Source organism: Ochotona curzoniae, unplaced genomic scaffold (assembly GCF_017591425.1).
Source record: "Ochotona curzoniae isolate NIBS_2020 unplaced genomic scaffold, NIBS_Ocur_1.0 scaffold_3223, whole genome shotgun sequence".
NCBI classification, from domain to species: Eukaryota; Metazoa; Chordata; class Mammalia; order Lagomorpha; family Ochotonidae; genus Ochotona; species Ochotona curzoniae.
In genome coordinates, this window is record NW_024467108.1 from 2,018,748 (window position 1) to 2,035,498 (window position 16,751).

General features: G+C 43.7%; 1 protein-coding gene across 4 annotated transcripts in view; it reads left to right on the plus strand.

Moving 5' to 3' along the window:
• Positions 1-291: 291 nt before the first annotated feature.
• NUP98 (nucleoporin 98 and 96 precursor) overlaps positions 292-16,751 on the plus strand; it is a 92,376-nt gene continuing 75,916 nt past the window's right edge. For all 4 annotated transcript variants that reach the window (XM_040964361.1, XM_040964364.1, XM_040964362.1 and 1 more), the window contains exon 1: positions 292-390. The gene's annotated coding sequence lies outside the window, so the exon portion shown is untranslated. The remainder of the gene's footprint in view (positions 391-16,751) is intronic.

A 16,751-nucleotide genomic window follows, 5' to 3' on the forward strand; every position in this document is an offset into this window, starting at 1 on the left:
CCATTTGCCCCTCCTTTCTCCCCCCCCCACTTCTCCCAAAGACCGCCCTCACGTTCGGTTTCAAAAGACTCAGTGCCCAATGACCAAGAGGACTAACCTAGAGTGGCGGCCTCATCTGCCAATGCGCAGGCGGCGAGGGCGGAGCTCCCGGAGCGAGCCTCTGACGGCGGGCGGCGTGTGACGCAGTCGGGCCCTGTGCGCGCTGCGCCTGAAGCGGCGGTCGGAGGCGGTCGGTGGCGGCCGGTGGCGGCCAGTGGCGGCCGGTGGCGGTGACGGCGGCGGCCGCGGCGGCGGCGGTTTCTCGGCGGCCTCGCGCTGCTCCGTGAGCGGCGGGTGGCGGGCAGGCCCGGGCCTTGACTCTCGACGCTCCCCCTCCCCCACCTCGGCGCGGTAAGTCGGGACCCGGAGCGGCGGCGACGGCGGCGGCCTGGGACCGGCAGGCTCCTCCTCCCCGGGGCGGGCGGGTGCGCGGGGCGTCCCAGGCCCTCGGCGCTCCCGAGTCCCGCGCCGCGGAGGGCCGGAGCAACGGGCCGAAACAGCCGGCTCCCGGTGTGCTCGGTGTGCTCGGTGGGGTCCCGGCTCCGGCGGGGGAGCGTCCATCCCTCGATTGTACTCATTCATTGGTTTGGCGCGGGCCGGCGCCTCGCTGGGGCACGCCGGGGGGAGTCCGGTGATGGTCGTGCGGGATGGGCAGGCCGAGAGTTGGGGAGGTTGAGTCGGAAGTTTGTTGGCTTTTCTTGATATCTAAGAATTAGGATCGGTTCTAGGTAGGGAAAGGGTCCTTTCTTTCTTGCACGTGTTCCGTATCGTGCCTGATGAAAACATACTGCGTTTCTGGATGTGTGTGCCCATAAGGACCTTAGACTTCATTTATAATCCGTTGCCGTATCCTGCATCACGTCCACAGTTCATAGATGGGGAAACTGAAGCTCAGAGTAAGAGCATTAAGCGAATGCCAGGTCTCTCGACTCAGTTTAGATATTTTTGCTATTACTTCACCCTCTGAATGGAGCTTCCAGTCTGCCTTGATTAATTAAGGATTTCCTTGGGGAGCGAGAGTAGAGGCGTTGGGTAGTGGTACTTAAAAAGCCAAGGCAAGGTAGAAGCGTCAGTAGTAATATTCCTAACCGAGACTACTAAAGATGGATTTGAAACTGTCAGTGAGGTGAAAGGAATCCATAGGTAACTAGGCATCTTCAGCTAGTTTCCTATTCTAAACATGAGTATTTTGGATTGTGTTAGCTGCCTAGGATTCAGAGTACAGTTACACAACCACATTGTTGTAGGGAACATCACAAGACAGAAAAAGCTAAGCAGTTGCTGTGTACTTGTACCTTGGAACTCTTGGGTCCACCCAGGTAAAGAGTTCAGAATTAGGTATTGTAGTAGTGTAGGGCCAGGAAATTACACTCCTTTCTTAGAAACTGAAGTTAGAAGAACCAAAGAAAAGAGCAGTGACCATTCCCTCTCTCAGTCTGAGAAATTGATAAGGAAACAGTTTAACAATTGGGGGGCAGACTGTGTGTAAGCAAAGTTGGAGATGGAACAAGATGAATGCACTAGAAAATTTTGATAAAATTATTTTGGCTCATTAAGCTTTGAAGAAGCTTGTTGGTCTGTTTCCGTCAGATTGTCACTTTGCTGTTTAGATGACAAAGCAAAAACTGAAACATAGTAGTGCGTAAGAGCAGAAGGGAACTGTAGTGTAAATACTAAAATGTGAACAGTGTGTTTTCTGTGACATTTTCTCAGTTAAAGCGTCACCCTCTTCTGGGAAACCTTCCCTGGCGTTCTCTCTTAGAAGCTTCCCTAACACTTATTTGGTACTTCTATTTATAGCACATGCCATTTTGTATTCAACCATACTAAAATAAATTTTTTGTTTTGTAAACTCAGGTAGCTTCGCACATAGTAGGCCCTTTCTTTTCAGAATAAACACACAGGAGCTAAACTAAAAATGGCCAGTAAAGTTAGGTATTTGTATGCTGTTGCAGTTTAGTTCCCGATAAGGATATAAACCATATTGTTTATATGTAAGTTGTACCTTTATGTCTACTAGTTCCTAGATTGGTAAAAGGCAAAATTTTTAGGAAGCTAAATCCAAAGCTTGGGAAGGATTGTTTATATTCTTTATTGTAATATTTACATGATGGCTACTAATGTAAGAAGTAGAGACAGTGGGACTGATGTTGAATTTTCAATGAAGAGATAACTAATTGTGTAATTGGTTGAAAGATTAGATAACTACAATATTCAGAGGTTTAATAGTCATTATCAGAGGCACAGCAGGAAAGCGTTTCTTGCAAGTTTGGGGTATGCTTTGGGTCTGAAAGTGATCTCAAGTATTTGGCACCTATTAGAGCAAGATTTCTTTGGCACTGTTGATACTTTGGGCCAGACATTTACTTATTATGATGGGCTCTCTCTGTAGTCTAGGATTTTCAGCAATATTACTGTATTCTGTCCTTGGCTGCACCTGACACCTCCCAAGTCAACACGGCCAGGAAACTGCCAAAATTGCCCTTGATTGAGACCACTGCCCTAGTGAAAGTGTTCTTTTTAAATTTCTTTTAACATTTAAAAATAAAGATTTATTTTTATTTGAAAGACAAGAGTTTTATATAAAGAGAAAGAAGGTCTTCATCTGCTGGTTCAATCCTCAGATGGCTGAAATGGCTAAAGCCGAACCGATCCAAAGCTGGGAGGGAGGAGCTTTTTTTGGATCTCCCAGAGGGGTGCAGGGAGCTAGATCAGAAGTAAAGCAGCCAAGACACAAAACTGGCACCCATGGGTGCCACAGGGCAGAGTATTTGCCTGCTGTGTGTGCTGGCTCCGAAAACATTTTTTTTTAATATTTTTATTGGAAAGTCAGATATACAGAGTGATGGAAAGACAGAGAAAAAGATCTTCCGTTCGCTGGTTCACTCTCCAAGAGTCACAATGGCTGGATCCATGCTGATCCAAAGCCAGGAACTAGGAACTTCTTCCAGGTCTCCCACGCTGGTTCAGGGTCCCAAGGCTTTGGGCCACCTTCAACTTTTCCCAGGCCACAAACGGAGCTGGATGTGAAGTGGGGCCACCAGGCCAAAAAACAGTGATCATATGTAATCCTGGCACGTGTCAGGCGAGGACTTTAACCACTAGGCTATCATGCGGGGTCCCAAAAACACTCTTAATAGTAGTAGTAAGATCCTGCTTTTATCTTTCTTGCAGTTTATAGTTGGTTAATAAATTGCATTTGTTCGGATTATTTGGTATTGGGAAGCTGAAAATTAAGAGTCATAGAAATGCCTTCTTTAGTTTCTGGTTTTATTTCTGTGGTAGCTTGTGTGGGAGAAATCAGTGTCTTGGTTCTTGTTTGAACCAGGTAGGCAATTGTGTAAATCAGTATCCATTTCTGTACAAGGGACACCAGAGCTCGTAAATGGATGTAATTAAATGTGATGGTTAAGGTCCTTGCCTTGCATGCACCAGGATACCATATGGACACCAGTTCTAATCCCAGCTGCCCTGCTTCCCGTCCAGTTCCCTGCTTGTGGCCTTGGAAAGCAGTCCAGGACGGCAGCTAAGGGAGTGAACCATCAGACGGAAGATCTTCCTCTCTGTCTCCTTCTCTCTGTATATTCGCATTTCCAATAAAAATAAATAAATCTTTAAAAAAAAATGTGATGCTGTGTGATTCTACTATTTTTTGTTTCAAATATTTGATGGCATTATGGCATAGATGTAGGTCTTGTCTGCTTATATGCAGTGATATAATAAATGTTAAGAATTATTTGCTATAAAGTGTTAAAATGTAACTGTTTAGCTAAATCCTTGAAACTAAGTTTGAGCTGGTGAATAGGACAGTAGGATGATTGGAGGATGTGAATCTGGAGGCAGGAGTGTTTAGGAAGCCAGTACAGCATGGGATAGTGGATCTCTTGCTCTCTGGATTTTGTTTTATTTATTTATTTTTAAAAATTTATTTATTTTTATTGGAAAGTCAGATATACAGAGAGAAGGAGAGAGAGAAGATGATCTTCTGTCTGATGGTTCACTCTCCAAATAATTGGAGCTGAGCTGACCCAAAGCTAGGAGCCAGGAACTTCCTCCAGGTCTCCCACACAGGCGTAGGATCCCAAGGCTTTAGACCATCCTCCACTGTTTTCCCAGACCACAAGCAGGGAGCTGGATGGGAAGCGGGGCCTGCTGGGATTAGAACTGGGGCCCAGATATATTTATTTTTATTGGGAAGTCAGAGAGGAAGATCTTGAGTCTCTTGATTCACTCCCCAAGCAGCCACATTGGCCGTAGCTGTGCTAATCCGAATCCAGGATCCTCCTCCGGGTCTCCCAAAATCTTGGCCATCTTTGACTGCTTTCCCAGGCCATAAGCAGGGAGCTGGATGGGAAGTGGAGTCCCTAGCATTAGAAAAGCAATCGAGGATGGTCAAGTCGTTGAGACCCTGCACCCGTGCGGGAGCCCTGGAAGAAGCACCTGTCTTCTGGCTTTGGATAGGCCCAGCTGTGGTTGTTGCGGCTGCTTGGGGAGTGAATCAACTGATGAAAGACCTTCCTCTCTGCCTCTCCTCCTCTCTGTACATCTCACTTTCAAATAAAAATAAAATAAATTTATTTATTTATTTAAAGGATTTATTTATTGGTAAGTCAGATATACACAGAGGAGGAGAGACAGAAAGATTTTCCATGTGATGATTCACTCTCCAAGTGACTGCAACGGTAGGGACTGCGCCGATCCGAAGCCGGGAACTAGTAACTTCTTTCCAGGTCTCCCAGACAGGTGCAGGGTCCCAAAGGTTTGGGCTGTTCTCGATTGCTTTCCCAGGCCACAAGCAGGGAGCTGGATGGGAAGTAGGGCACTGGGATTAGAACTGGCGCCCATATGGGATCCTGGTGCATTCAAGGCAAGAACTTTAGCCAATAGGCCACAGCGCCGGGCCATGAAATTAAAGAAAAAAAAAATGGTACCTATAAGGAATCCTGGCACATGCAAAAGCAAGAACTTTAGCCATTAGGGTACTGAGCTGGGCCACTGTGGATTTTTTTAAATTTTAAAAAATTATTAAGGAATAATAGATATTGTTCACATGAGCTATACCTGTGATACTGTAGTTGAAATTAAAACAGATTTGTAAAAACTTCAAGTTGAGTAAATGGCTATTTTATGGAAAGTAATTTTAAAAATTTAATGAGAAAATGGGCTAAAGAGAAGATCACCATGTATACCAACCAATCTTTTGTGTGACAGTTGATACATTTTGGATGAAGTATGTAAAGAAAATCTAGCCTTGCACAAATAGTGTAGTAGGAAAAATCCATATTTTAATAGCTTTTTCAGATAATTACTGACATACTTCTTTGATACTGTACTAAAGATTGTTTGCAATATGGAATGTGAAGCCATGTCATTGAGCTTTTGTACTGTTACATTAAAATTAATTGTTCTAAAAATATATTAATTGATCTGGGCCCAGTGCAGTACCCTAGTGGCTAAAGTCCTTACCTTGCATGTTCCAGGATCCCATATGGGTGCCAGTTCTAATCCTGGCAGCCCCGCTTCCCATCCACCTCCCTGGTTGTGGGATTAGAACTGGTACCCGTATGAGATCCCAGTGCATGCAAGGCAAGTACTTTAACCGCTAGCCTACCACGCCTGGTCCAATATAAAATCTTAGTTGCAGTAATTTGTCATTCTTGTAAATGAAACTGATGGTCATTTGGAAAGCAGTTAAATCAGTTTTCAAAACTAATCAGACAAGTGGTTTTTCTTGAATCAACCCTGCTTCAGTTTGTCGGAGCCATAGAATACTATTTGGAATAATCAAGGAATTTAAAAGATGTGTACTGAAGTATTAAGAATTAATACAATTAATAATTTCTATTTGGGGCCTGGCACCATGGCCTAGTGGCTAAAGTCCTCTCCTTGAATATGCCGGGATCCCATATGGGTGCTGGTTCTAATCCTGGCAGCTCTGCTTCCCATCCAGCTCTCTGCTTGTGGCCTGGGAAAGCAGTAGAGGACGGCCCAAAGCCTTAGGACCCTGCACCCGCGTGGGAGACCCGGAAGAGTCTCCTGGCTCCTGGCTTTGGATCGACTCAGCATCGGCTTTTGTGTTCACTTGGGGAGTGAATAATCGGATGGAAGATCTTTTTCTCCATCTCTCCTCCTCTCTGTATATCTGATGTTGCAATAAAAATAAAATCTTTTAAAAAAATAATTTCATCAGTTGACACTTAAGTGAAAGAATTGTTTTATACTGTGAGTGGTTGGCAGTGTAGAGTTCGTTAGCTGTTAGTATGGTACAGTTTGGGACCATTACTTTAATTTATGCTCATATTCCTGCATTGTTTTGTTTTGTTTACATTGTTGTTGTTTTTTAATTCGAAAGTCAGATTTACAGAGAAGGGGAGACAGGAGGATCTTCCATCCACTGGTTCACTCCCCAATGGCTGCAATGCTGGAGCTGAGGCAATCCAAATCCTGGAGCCTCTTCTGGGTCTCCCATGTGGGTGCGGGATCCCAAGGCTTTCGGCCGTCCTCAACTGCTTTCCCAGGCCACAGGCAGGGAGCTGAATGGGAAGCAGGAGTGCCATGATATGAACCGCCACCTGTATGGTATCCCAGTGTGTGCAAGGTGAACTTTAGCAACTGGGCTACCACACAGGGCCTGAGTTTTTAAAAAATATTTATTTTTTCAAGATTTATTTATTTTTATTGCAAACTCTGATATGCAAAGAAGAAAAGAGACAGATCTTTCATTAGATAATTCACTCCCCAAGTGAGTGCAATGGCAGGTGCTGTGTTGATCTGAAGCCAGGAGTCAGGAACTTCTTCCAGGTCTACCACACAGATACCGGGTCTCAAGGCTTTGGACCGTCCTCTACTGCTTTCCCAAGCTACAAGCAGGGAGCTGGATGGGAAGTGGAGCATCCGGTATGAACTGGCGCCAGTCTGGGGTCACTGGCATGTTCCAGTGCTTTAGCCACTAGGCTAATGTGGCCGACCCAGAAAATACTTATTTTATGAACCAACTGAATGATTTCTGGATGTTCTTTTAGTTTTGTTTTTTTAGGGCTTAGTTTACTTGAAAGTCCAAATTGCAAGGAGGGAGTATCTTCCATCTGCTGGTTTAATCTCCACATGGCCGTAAATAGCTGCGGAAGGCAGGAACTTCATCCAGGTTTCCCACATGCGTTCAAGGGTTCCATAGAGTCTTGCTTTTGTCAGGCCATTTACAGGGAGCTACATCAGAAGCTGAGCAGCCAGGCCATAAACTGTTATATTCTCTGGAATGGTGGTGTTACCGGCCGAAGTTATACCTGCTGTTGCACAGCACTGGTTTTCTAGAATTCTGCAGATAATGCTTTAGTATGAAGATACTGATTTTTCAGAGTGACTAATAGAGTCATAAGGTACTTTGGGTGGTGGAAATGTTATAGTACTTATGTACTTACCACCTTTATAGTATACGTCAGCCAGAATAGCTTCTCCTTATGTTTAGAGAACACATCTTGGGCTTCATAGGTAAGCATCTTTGAAAATCATTGGGCAAGGAGAAAAGAAACAGCATATTCAAAATTAGTCCTATCCATGACGGAAAGAGTTCACCACCAATGAATGTATATATTATACTCCCTGATCACTACACAGCCACATTTTTCTTTGTTTACACAAAAATCACTAGTGTTTTTACAGCGAACCCTCTTGCCAGAGTAAGCTTAAGAAATAGGTAAATGGATGTGTAAGAAAAACAAGTAAGTGTGTTGGTAACAGCTGGTGGTGCAGTAAATTAAGCTGCTGCCTGCATTGGAGGATGGCTTCTGTCCTGCCTATTCTATTTCCAGTCGAGCCTGGGGAAAGCAGTGGAAGACAGCTTGTGTTTGGGCGTGTGTTACTCACTTTGGAGAGCTAGAAGAAGCTTCTGGCCCAAGGCTTCAACCTAGCACAGCCCTAGCCATTGCAACTGTCTTTGGAGTGAGCCAGCAGATGGAAGATTTTTTTTGTCTTTTCCTCTTAACTGATTTTAATAAATAAATGTCTTTTTTTAAAAAAGGAAAAAAGAGATAAAGCTAATTGATAATAAGGGCAGATATGAGAGTAACAGAATGAACAATCAAAATGTCATAAATGAATGATCAGTGTTCAGAATGTTCATGGAAAATGTGTATTATGAAAAATTGCAAGCACAGTAGCCTTGTGGTTAAAGTCCTTGCCTTGCATGCAGTGGGATCCCATATGGCCACGAGTTTGTGTCCTGGCTGCTCCAATTCCCATTCAGCTCCCTGCTTGGAAACTGTGGGGATTGACCAAAGCCTTGGGACACTGCGCCATCTAAGAGACCTGGAAGAGGCTCCGGACTCCTGGCTTTGGATCTGCTAAGCTTTGACTATTTCAGCTACTTGGGGAGTAAACTAAAGGATGGAAGGTCTTTCTCTGTGTCTCCTTTCTGGAAATCTGACTTTCCAGTAAAAATAAATCCTTTTTTTTAAAAAAAGAAAATTGCATGAATCTCAAACATTTATTTCTACTTCCACAAAGTTTTTTTAAAAATTGATTTATGTACAGAGAGAAACATCTTCCATCCACTGATTCATTCTCTCAAGTGGTTGTAATTGCTGGTGCAGAGCTGATCTGAAGCCAGGAGCTGTTTCTGCGTCTCCCATGTGGGTTCTGGGACCCAAGGGCTGCATCGCTTTCCCAGGCCATTAACAGGGAGCTGGAATCAAAGTGGAGCAGCTGGGATACAAACCAGTGGGATTTGGCGCTTGCACTAGTTGAGCCAGGCATTGGCCTCTCCACAAAGCTTTTGTTTGTTTGTTTGTTTTTAAAGATTTATTTTTATTGCAAAGTCAGGTATAAAGAGAGGAGAGACAGAGAGGAGGATCTTCCATCTGCTGATTCATTCCTCAAGTGACCGCAATGGCTGGTGCTGCGCTGATCCAAAGTCAGGAACCAGGAACCTCCAGGTCTCCCACACGGGTGCAGGTTCCCAAGGCTTTGGGCCATCCTCGACTGCTTTCTCAGGCCACAGAAAGGATCTGCATGGGAAGCTGGACCGCTGGGAATAGAACCAGCATCCACATGGGATCCCGGCATGTACCAGGCAAGGACTTTAGTCACTAGGCCACTGTACCTGGCCATCCACCAAGTTTTTAAGGCATCTTCCTATGGTGTGTGTTTGTGAGGATAGGAATTTGCTTTCGTTTGTGGTGGTACTTTCTGTTTATACTAAGTGGTTAGTGTATGATGCTTGATGTTATGTAATGGGAAATAATAAACAGTCATTGTTAGACATTGATCATCCTTTACAGTGAGGGATAATTATGAAACTTTACTAGAAATGATGTGAAATATAAACAAAATTGCTTTTGAGGAGCTCTAGATTAAGATAACTTTCTTCCTCCAAAAGGCTTGTTTTATGCTGTGTAATTCGTCGTTTATATAAAAAAATTGAATTCTCACAAATCTGATATTATGGCTTAATAGAATTCAGCAATACCAAGTGGCAAAGGTTTTTTTTTTCTTTCTAATGGATTATTTAAATTTAATTTACGCCTCAGAGTGTTGTTTATCGAAGTAACAAGCAGCTCCTACTCTCAAATGGCACGTGTTACAACCAATAGATTGTGTAACTAGAAACAGATGGGAGGGATGAGCTTACGTACCTGAGCTGGAGAGGGTGGAGAAGGGGGGTCCGAAGGGCCGAATGCAGGACGGTGTTGGGAGCAGATGGATCTTGAGCAGCAGTATTGAGACAGAACATGGGATGTCATTTTTAGAGGAATGAATGTTGTAATGAAGGGAATGGCTTAATCAGAGGACTGGACACCATAGAACAGAATGGTGGGATTGTTTTGCTGGGGTGTACTGGTAGTTGATTGGCACTAGAGTGATCTCTGGATATTCTATCCAATCCTTTGCTAACTACTACAGAAGAACTCGGTGACAAAGATACTTCCATTTGTGTAACTTTCTGGAGTTAAAAAGTAGCAAGCTGGAAATATGATAGGAAGCTTGCTTTGTCATTAAGATAGCATTTCAAGTTTCTTGGTTTTTGTGTTTATTGTTCACCATTTCTGGGTAGAAAAGTTGTCATATGTGGAGTTCATAAAGCTCCAGAAAGTTATATAAGCTGGGCATCAGCTTTTTAGCTTATTTGAAATAGTAGTGAGTATATATCTCCATTTCTGAACTACTGGTGTGTATATCATTTTTACTTGTGAGGAAGAGTGACAGAGAGGCAGAGTCAAAGAGAAAGAAATGTTCCATGCACTGGTTCAGTCCTCAGATGGTGTGGTGATGGGGATTGGTCTAGCCTGAAGCCAGGAGAAGGGAACTCGATCTACATGTCCTACAGAGCTGCAGCGATCCATGCATTTGGACAATCTTGGGCTGCTTTCTTAGTCACACTAGAAGGCCGCTACATCAGGAGCAGAACAGGGCCCAGCACGGTAGCCTGGTGGCTGAAGTCCTCGCCTTACACTCTCCGGGATCCCAAATGAGCGCCAGTTTGTGTCCTAGCAGCCTGTCTGACCATGCAGATACCTGCTTATGGGCTGGGAAAGCAGTCGAGGATGGCCCAAAGCCTTGGGACCCTGCATCTGTGTGGGAGACCTGGAAGAAGCTCCTGGCTTCCGACTTCAGGCAGCTCAGCTGTGGCCTCTTCGGCCACTTGGGGAGTGGAACAGCAGACAGAAGATCTTCCTATCTTTCCTCCTTTCTGTATATCAGACTTTCTCCAGGAAAAATAAAAAAATCTTTTTTTTATTACATTTTATTATTATTGCTATCATTTTATGATACAGTTCCATATTCCCTTATCCCCTCCTCAATTCCCTCCCCTCCCACCTAGTTCCTCTGTGTCATTACTAACATATAGTTCTTCATACTCAGTTATATGTCTATCATTGCAGGCATGGACAATGGCAAAGAGTCCAGCATCCTATTGTCAAGATGTAGTGAACAGTTTCACTGTAAGTCCATCTTTGTCTGGAAGCAGAGATGCATACCATACTGCATTCTCACATCTGGATGTTAGTCTCCATTTCACAGCAACCGTACATCCCCTTAAATGAAAACTCATAATACAAAATCAACAATAGAAAGAAAAATAGAAATTTACAGTGCTATGAAGTTAAATGACATGTTACTAGATATGACAGACTCCATTACACAGCTACTATACATCCGCTTAAATGAAAAGCCACAAAACAAAAGCAACATCAGGGAGAAAAAAGAAATGAACAACACCATGAAGTTAAATAACATGCTACTAAATGTGGAATGTGTAGCTGAAAAATTGAAAATCAAGAACCTTCTTGAAGAAAATGATGCTACTGTGTGATCTATGAGTCATTGAATGATTTAATCAGAAGTGTTTTGAAGAGATAAAACTAACCGAAAACAACAAAACCCATGCAGTATAGTTTCCGCTGATCTTTGTTGAAGTGTGTCTCCTCCAGATAAACAGATGGGGTTTGTTTTTTAATCCAGTTAATATGTATGGATGATACTTTGGTCCTGTCATTTTAGGAATGGGTTGTTCATTGGTTTAGTCTTCTGTTGCTATTTTACTGGGATGTTCTTCCTGTTTGTCTTTGGTTTCGTTGGGTGCTATTCCTCTTCTCTGTCAAGAGAACATCTTGAAGTATCATTTGTAGGGCAGGTTTGGAAGAGGCAAATTCTTTTAACTTTTCTTTACTGTGGAAGAATTTTATTTCATTTTCAAAGACAAAAGAAAGCTTTGCTGGATATGTTATCCTAGGCTGACAATTTTTTTGTTTTAGAATCTGAATATGTCACTCCATTCTCTTTTCTTGCCTGTAGAGTTTCCTGTGAGAGATCTCCTGTGAGCTTAATTGGCATTCCTTTATATGTCAGTTGATTTTTTTCATGTACACATTTAAGGATCTTTTCCTTACGTTCTATTGAAGAGAGCTTGATTATATGTCGTGGTGAAGATTGCTTTTGATCAAGCCTGTTGGGAGTTCTGTGCCCCTCCTGGATCTTTTTTTCCAATTCTTTCTCCAGATTGGGGAAATTTTCCTTGATTATGTCATGAAATACATTTGCAAACTCAGCTTGTCTTTCTGTACCTTCTGGGACTCCCATAACTCTTATATTTGGCCTCTTAATATTGCCTTTCAATTCTTGAATACTTTTTTTGGCCTGATCCAGCTCTGCTTCCAGCTTTTTGTTTGCTTCCCGTTAGTGACAGGAAATATCTTCCAATTCTGAGATTCTTTGTTCTGCCTCCTTCATTCTATTTTGGAGACTCTCCACTGTACTTTTAATTTGCTCTACTGTGTTCTTAATTTCTGATATACCAGCCTTGATTTGCTTTACTGCTTCCTTAAATTCTTTGAACTCTTGCATGAGCTTCTCATTTTTGATTAGAATCTTTAAAATGAGTCTTATGGATTCTGTGTCCCCTATTTTCTCGATGTCTTCCTCAGTGAACTCTGAGGTTGGCAAAGGGCTTTGCTCCTTTGCAGGGGAGTTTTCTGTAATATTCATTGTGCCTTTGTCTCTTCTTTTGCTCTTTGTCATTGTACTTCTGGTTATCAGAGTCTTTTGGGGGCAGGTTTCTAAGCTGTGTCACCCACAGGTCTACAATGCAATTTTACTGATTGCAGTTGGTATACAACTTTTTGCTTGCAGCCACTTGTGCCACAACCTCCAGTGAGTTCCAGGTCTGGCTTCTTATGTCAGATTTCCACTGTGGTCTCCACAGCCCCAGCTCTTGGCTCACCACTCTCCACCTCCTGTGATACTGTGCTGAGGCTGCACTGTTGTCTCTACAACCTTTCTCCCACTTCTGGTTGGAGCAGGTCCCAGGATTAGAGAGACTCCACGTGTCCTATATAACTAGGTTGTTGGTGGTGCTGATCTTGTCGGAACCTGTCGGACGTTAGGTCTGGGTGCACAGACCTATTTTGACCCGTATGATGCCACAGTTGGTATTATTTTCCTGTGGGACCAGTGCAAATCACCGACCTCAGCGAGCTCAGCACATGCGCAATTCACTGTTGTCCCCTGCAGTCCCAAAGCTGTTGCCACAGTGCGTAAAATGGCACCTGACGTACCACCACTACAGTTCTTGATCTGCTGGCCGTCAGAACCGAGGGCTACCCAGGGCTACCCAGACCTGCCCCGGGTGGAACCTGTTGAATGCCACGTCATTGCAGTTCACCGAGTCAGAAATGAACTTACTCTCAGAGCATGCTCAATCCTTTGCCTTGCCCTTTCCTCCTTAAGCAAAATGGCGAACAAATCAGCTGCCTGGGCTATGAAATCCACTCTGTTCTCGCACTACCCATCTGAGATTAGCTGCTCTGTCTCTGCTCCTGGTCAAATCAAACAGACCAGCAGGACGGACAGTTCTTTGTCTGGATTCACCTCCCAAGCTCCCAGTGAAAGTGCCTTCCCACCTTCCCACCTTCCCACCTGGTTGCTGGTGGAGTTCCAGTTGCTGGCGGAGTTCAGATTGCCATGCTGGAGTATCAGTCACTGCAACAGCACACTGCTGTGCCCGCTGCTTTCCTGTGTCTGTCAGTCTCCAGGTACCCCTCTGCTGTTGTTCTGTCCTTTCCTATTTCCTGAAATATGTCCTCTCTGACACATCCTGATTAAATGTCTTTCTGTCCATTTAAACGTGTCCTTATCCTATTTCGCCATCTTGATTCTCCAAAATAAATAAATCTTAAAAAATAATAATAAAAAAAAAGGCAGAGCAGCCACAGCTTGAACTGATGTTCTGATAGGGGATCTGGCATCCAAGGTACTGGTTTAATTTACTTCCCACAATGCTGGTTCCTTCAGTGTGTGTCAGTAAAGCCACGTCTTCCTTGAGACTGAAGGTTTGAATTATTAGAAGATTGAACATGGAGGGTAGAGTGAAATTTAAGGATAAAATTAACTTTTTTTTTAAAGATTTATTTTTATTTTTATTGGAAAGGCGGATATACAGAGAGGAGAGACAGAGAGGAAGATCTTCCATCCGATGATTCACTCCCCAAGTGAGCGCAATGATCTGAAGCCAGGAGCCTCTTCCAGGTCTCCCACGCGGGTGCAGGGTCCCAAAGCTTTGGGCCGTCCTTGACTGCTTTCCCCGGGCCACAGGCAGGGAGCTGGAAGGGAAGCGGGGCTGCCCGGATTAGAACCGGTGCCCATATGGGATCCCGGGCGTGCAAGGTGAGGACCTTAACCACTTGCACCATCTCGCCGGGCCCGATAAAATTAAAAATCTTAATGTTTGGCACTATTACTGTTGTTTCTGACCATGTCTCATATTCCTCATCCCACCCCCTCCTGCCAGGTCCCCAAAGCAGTGCATTTAAATAGGCCTTGTATGAAAAAAAAAAAGATAAAGATTAATTGTGTAGGAAATTTCATCTAGACCATGGGAGTGTGTTATGCCTGTTTCTTTGTAGAGGTTCTGATGACTAGAATTCCTGTGTTTACCGGACAAGTGATTTTCCTTATGACACTGGCTACATTTTGTGTGTGCGTTGTTTTAAAGATTTATTTTTATTTGAAAGTCAGATTTGTAAAGAAAAAAAACTGTGTACTGATTCACTCCCCAAGTGACCGCAGTGGCCACAGTGGCTGGCGCTGAGCGGATCTGAAAGCAGGAGCCAGAAGCTTGCTGTAGGACTCCCATGTGGATGCAGGGTCCCAAGACTTTGGGCCTAATTCCACTTTCCCCAGCCACAAGAAAGGATCCGCATGAGAAGTGAAGCAGCCGGGATTAGAACTGTCGCATATAAGGGATTTTGTTGTGTGCAAGTTGAGGACTTTAACTACTAAGCTGCTGCGCTGAGCCCTAAATTTTGGTTTCCTAGCTCCCTATTTGTAGTGATTACAAAGTCATTTCCTTTTAGTTGATAATGCTTGCTCTATCTCTAGATGTTTCAGACTTGGGGACATGTTTGTGGTAGCTTTGTGCTCCTCAACCTACCTTGTTGGATCCTGGGGAGAATTCAGTTATGTTATTCATAAAGTATTTAGGGCATAATAAGAACTCAAATCTTGTGTTATTTTTAGGTTTTCCGGAGGTGCTAGATCAATGCATTTGATAGGGTGAAGACTTGAATTGCAATATTCTTTTAGCTTTAATCAATTTTACTTATGTAGAAGGTAGTACACCATGGAGGGAAAGGCAGAAATCTTTGTTCATTGATACTCCCAATTGGGGCTAAGCCAAAACCAGAAGCTGAGAGCTCCATCTGGGTCTGCCACACACACCATAAGGACCTAGTTGCTCCATCACAGGAGCATTAGTTGAAAACTGGAGCAGAAGGAGAGCAGCCAGGACTCACTGGTCGCAATTAGAGCTGGAACTTCACCCCAAGGTGTCCTGTGTATGGGACGTGTGTGTTGCAAGCAGCATCTTAACTGCTGTACCAAACTCCTGCCTTTACAGAGAGAGGAGAGAGAGAGATGTTTCATCCGCTGGTTCATTCCCTTAATTGCCACAACAGCTGGAGCTGAGCTAATCCTAAGCCCACAGCCAGGAGTCAGGAGCTTTGTCCAGATTTCCCATGTGGTGGCAGGAGCCCAAGCATTTGGGCCATCCTCTGCTGCCCACATAAGATATTAACAGGGAACTGGGATGGAAGGTGGTACAGTTGGGACTCAAAGTGATATCCATACAGGTTGTCAGTGCTGCAGGTGGAAGCTTGCCTTGCTGTGCCACAGTGGCAACCTCAGGATACAATCAGTTTTTAAAAAGCATCACAGGTTAAGAGACAACCTTATTCTGCTGTTGGAGAAAATGTCAGATGTTCTAACACTTAGATGGGGTTGATGGGGTATCGCACTGTAGGGGACTTAGGAAAAATCTCAGGGCGTAACATTCAGTTCTGTTATGATCAAGGCATATTTTGACTACAAGAAAGATTATTCCATCACTGGTATCCATGTGGGATGTTTGTGATAGAAATATCACACATGGGATCCTGGAGGATGCAAGACCAGATTTAGCCAATAGGCTATCATGCTGAGACTGAAAAATCCTTTTTATAGGGTAAACTACACTTGACTTAGCCAAAAGGCTGAGAAGCAGTACTGTCAAAAATAGATTGACACAAATTGCAGTTTTTTCTATTATTATAATTTTTAGTGGTTTTATTGCAGATCCTTATATAGATCGTATCAAAATCTGGCTTCATGGATTTGTAATGCATATTAAAAAGAGACTTGTATTTAAAAAGAGGTTGAAAGTTTGTGTTTGATGTAAATGATTGGTGGATTTTAAGAGATTTTGACCTTGGGCCTACCGTGGTAACTAGTGGCTAAAGTCCTCACCTTGCATGGACTGGGATCCCACATGGATGCCAGATCTAATCCCTGGAGTACCACTTCCCATGCAGAGCTCTGCTTGCGGCCTAAGAAAGCAGTAGAGGATGGCCCCAGACCTTGGGACCCTGCACCCATATGGGAGACCTGGGAGAAGCTCCTGGCTCCTTACTTTGGATCAGCTCAGCACTATGGTGGCCATTTGGGGGGAATGAACCAGCAAATGGAGGAGCTTTCTGTATATCTGCCATTCCAAAAAAGGAAATGAATTCTTTTTTTTTTTTTTTTTAAATAAGAGCTTTTAACCTCGCATTTTTCTATTTAAAGATTTATTTATTTTTTATTGGAAAATCAGATATACAGAGGGGAGGAGAGACAGAAGAAGGTCTTCTGACCATTGATTCACGCCCCAAGTGACCACAATGGCTGATCCGAAGCCAGGAATCTCT